At 51.2% G+C, this 4445-nt stretch overlaps 1 long non-coding RNA gene across 1 annotated transcript in view; it reads right to left on the minus strand.

Annotated features, from left to right (window-relative positions):
* Positions 1-4126, minus strand: part of LOC147106375 (uncharacterized) — a 6235-nt gene extending 2109 nt beyond the window's left edge. The window contains exon 1 of the long non-coding RNA XR_015081445.1: positions 4006-4126. This is a non-coding gene — a long non-coding RNA (uncharacterized LOC147106375). The remainder of the gene's footprint in view (positions 1-4005) is intronic.
* Positions 4127-4445: the final 319 nt, after the last annotated feature.

Below are 4445 nucleotides of genomic sequence, written 5' to 3' on the forward strand. Positions count from 1 at the left end.
CAACCACATGGCCAATTTTTGTATCATCTGCAAACTTCTTAATCATCTCCCCTACATTGAAGTCTAAAAACACTGATATATATGTGGTAAACCACTGTTATTGTTCACAACCGTTCACTCATTGTTACACTGTTGTTATCACTGTTTACACTGTTGTTATCACCTACACAAGGTTACCTCTTGCCACGCACGCTGTTATACCTAGGCATACCTCAGCTGACTCCGCCCATGGCTCCGCCTGCTTGTCCAGGTATAAAGGTGACCGCTTGGCTAGTATTCTTCCTTGTTGGAACCGATCACCCACGAGGGTGGGCTCTGTTATTTAGCCAATAAAAACCTATAGTTACTATCTTAACTCGTCGCTTTTCATGGAATGAATTGATAGGTATATCAATATACAAAAGCAAGGGACCTAGTACTGAGCCCCAGAACCCCACTGGAAACAGCCTTCCAGTCCCCAAAACACCTGTCAACCATTACCCTTTGCTGCCTGCCACTGAGCCAATTTTGGATCCAACTTGTCACTTTCCCTTGGATCCTGTGGACTTTTACTTTTCTGACCAGTCTGCCATGTGGGACCTTGTCAAAAGCCTTGTAAAATCCATGTAGACTACATCAGACCTGCTACCCTCATCAACCCTCTTTGTTACCTCCTCAAAACATCAGAAGGTTCCAAAGTTGATTTCTTTCAGTGCTGGGTTAGATGATCTCAGCCAGGATGGTGTGGGGGATTACAATTAGCTACCGCATCCCTGGGTGAAAAGAGTTCTAAACAAGGGGAAAGTCAGCCAGGCTTCCTGCTGTAACATTGCATGTGTACACCATTGTTACTTCTGACTCCCAGTGATGCAGAGACACAGAGTGCCCACAGCGTCTGGTCTGCACTCAAGGCCTCTATAATCAGCACCTGTGAAGAGACACTCGGTCACTCGACCAGGAAACACCAAGACTGGTTCGACGAGAATGACCAGGAGATCCAGGAGCGAATAAGCTGCAAACGCAAGGCATTTCTGATCTGGAAACAGCAACAGAACTCGAGAGCAAGAAAGCAGCTCTACAGAAGCCTGAAGGCCGAGGTCAACAAAAAACTCGCGACCTAAAGAACAGATGGTGGGTGGAGAAAGCGCAGGAGATCCAGCAGCTAGCCGACAACCATGACGTGTGTGGATTCTTTAGCGCAGTCAAGACCATCTACGGCCCAAGCACCCAAGGCCCTTCCCCACTGCGGCCAAGAACGGAGAGGTACTCATCAAGGACAGGGAAGCAGTCAGTGCCCGCTGGAAGGAGCACTTCGAAGATCTCCTTAACCACGACTCCGTCTTCAACACGAGTGTCCTCAACTCCATCCCACATCATGCTACCCCGCCACCATCTCAGCACAACCCCAGCCCGGCATGAGGTTGAAAAGGCCATCCGACAACTGAAGAACAACAAAGCCTCAGGAGCAGATGGAATCCCCGCCGAGGCACTAAAGCATAGCAGAGGAGCACTACTGGCGCGAATTCATGAACTAATTTCTCTTATCTGGAAGGAGGAGAGCATGCCAGGGGGTCTCAGAAACGCCGTAATTGTGACCATCTTCAAGAAAGGTGACAAGTCCGATTGCGGTAATTACAGAGGAGTTTCCCTGCTATCTGCCACAGGGAAAGTCATCGCAAGAATCCTCTTCAATCGCCTTCTCCCAGTGGCCGAAGAGCTCCTCCCAGAGTCGCAATGCGGATTCCGCCCACTAAGGGGCACAATGGACATGATCTTCACCGCATGTCAATTACAAGAGAAATGCAGGGAACAGCACCAACCGCTGTACATGGCCTTCTTTGATCTCACAAGGCCTTTGACACTGTCAACCGTGAGGGATTATGGAGTGTCCTCCTCAAATTCGGCTGCCCTCACTATCCTCCGCCTGCTTCACGACGACATGCAAGCCGTGATCCTGATCAACTGTTCCACCACAGACCCAATTCACGTACAAACTGGATCAAGCAAGGCTGTGTCATCGCACCAACGCTCTTCTCGATCTTCCCGATCTTCCTTGCTGCAATGCCCCTCAGTAAGCTCCCCACTGGAGTGGAGCTAATTTACAGAACAAACGGAAAACTGTTCAACCTCCGTCGCCTCCAGTCCAGATCCAAGGTCGTCCCATCCTCTGTCGTCGAATTACAGTAGCAAACAATGCTTGCGTCTGCGCTCACTCGGGGGTCAAACTCCAAACCATCAGCAGCACCTTCACCGAAGCGTGTGAGAGCATAGGCCTTACACTAAACATCCGTAAGACAAAGGTCCTCTACCAACCTGCCCCCACCACACTGTACTGCCCCCCGATTATCAAAATCCACGACAAGGCCTTGGACAACGTGGACTACTTTCCATACCTCGGGAGTCTACTGTCAACAAGGGCAGACATCAACGACGAAGGTCCAACACCGCCTTCAGTGTGCCAGCACAGCCTTCGGTCGCCTGAGGAAGAGAGTGTTTGAAGACTAGGACCTCAAACCCGGCACTAAGCTCATGGTCTACAGAGCAGCAGTGATACCTGCCCTGCTGTATGCCTCAGAGACATGGACCATGTACAGCAGGGCACCTCAAAGCACTGGAGAGATACCACCAACGCTGCCTCCGCAAGGTCCTGCAAATCCATTGGCAGGATAGGCGCACCAATGTCAGTATTCTTGCTCAGGCCAACATCCCCAGCATCGAAGCTTTGACCACGTTCAATCAGCTCCGATGGACGGGTCACATTGTCCGCATGCCCGATATGAGACTCCCAAAACAAGCGCTCTACTCGGAGCTCCGGCATGGCAAGAGAGCCCCAGGTGGGCAGAGGAAATGCTTCATGGACACCCTCAAAGCCTCCTTGAAAAGTGGAACATCCCCACCGACAACTGGGAATCCTGGCCCAAGACCGCACAAAGTGGAGAAGCATCCGGGAAGGGCGCCGAACACCTCGAGTCTCTTCGCCGGGAGCAAGCGGAAACTATGCGCAGGCAGTGCAAGGAGCGCACGTCAACCCAAGCACTGTCTGCCCCACCTGTGACAGAGACTGTTGGTCCCGCATTGGACTCATGAGTCACCTGAGAACTCATTTTAATGTGGGAGCAGGTCATCCTCGGTCCCGAGGGACTGCCTAAGAAGAAGAGTGCAGAATAGCCTGTGGATGTTAGCTCATAGGTTGGTGAATTGCTGGAGGTAGAGATAACATCTGAGGGCTAGCAAATCCTTAAGGAGGAAATTGGTGAAAAAAGCACTTGCACAAAAGATAAAAAGGAATTCAACATGTTGTATATTTTATACTATTTGTTACTGTCACTAGGGAGAATTATATAGCTGACTTAAAATTCAATGCTACTATTAAAAAAATGAATTCAATGCTAATATCATAAAAAAAAGAATTCAATTTTGCATTAACAGTGCTGCCTTAATTGGCTCGGGCCATAGGACCTCATTTACTGCTGCAAAAAATGGCGCGCATTCTTGAGCGGGTCACGTGCCGGCCCGCGCGGTTTCGGAGGGGCGGGGCGATGACGTAGCATGCAGATGGTGGGGGCGGGGCCGGGGGCGGTGCCTGATTGGCTGGTTGAATGACGGACGGGGGGGGAGGGGGGAGAAAAGGGAGAGGCCTAGGCGGGGGGGGGGGGGTTGGCCAGACGCAGCGAGAGACACGCACAGAGCGACACGGAAAAGCGGGGCGCCCTGCTCAGCGAAAACCCGCTGGTCCTCAAGCAAAGAAGTCAAGAGTCGAAGGGGGGAAGCCTCGCCGGGTGTGTGTGTGGTTGGGTTTGGGTGGAGGAGGGGAAAAAAAAAGACTTTCATTTTGGGTTTTTTTTTAATTTTATTTTGGGTACGTCGGTGGTGAAATGCGGCCCGCGGTGAGGAGAAAAGGGGGAGCGAGAGTCGAGAGTTCAGCTCAGCTTGGATCTGCTCTTCTCTCCACTCACTCGGTTACTGTACCAAAAACAGGCCTTTGGGCGGGTTTTGGATTTACAAGGCGATGATGATTATTTTTACCTCACGGTTCGATGGCGTCCGCCGTGTCCTTACTGCGGCTGGCGAGGCGAGGCGCGCTCTCCCGCCCCCCCCCGGTGTCTCGCGGCCGGGCACGTGTCCCGGGTGATGGAGCGGGCGGGCTCGCGCGCGGCGGCGTCCGTCCGTCCGTCGAGGGGGGGAGAAAAAAAAACTCAGCCGCGCGATTTACCTCCCTTTTTTTAAGATTATTTTTTTTTTAATTTGCAATCTTCCGTACAATTTCCCTTTAGCTTTTTTTTAATATATTTTTTAAAACCGGGAGCGAAGATCGGAAGCGGGAGGCTCCAGTCTGTGTGTGCGCGGTTGCGGTTCGGACCGCATTCTTTGAGGTACGGCTAGTAATTGTTTGCAAATACTTAATTTGTAGGATTTGACTGCATTTCTTCTCAGAGACGGGGGTGGGGAATCCTTTTTATAATTTT

This window comes from Somniosus microcephalus, chromosome 16 (genome assembly GCF_052327205.1).
Source record: "Somniosus microcephalus isolate GS21.2 chromosome 16, FLI_Smic_1.0, whole genome shotgun sequence".
In the NCBI taxonomy this organism is placed as follows: Eukaryota; Metazoa; Chordata; class Chondrichthyes; order Squaliformes; family Somniosidae; genus Somniosus; species Somniosus microcephalus.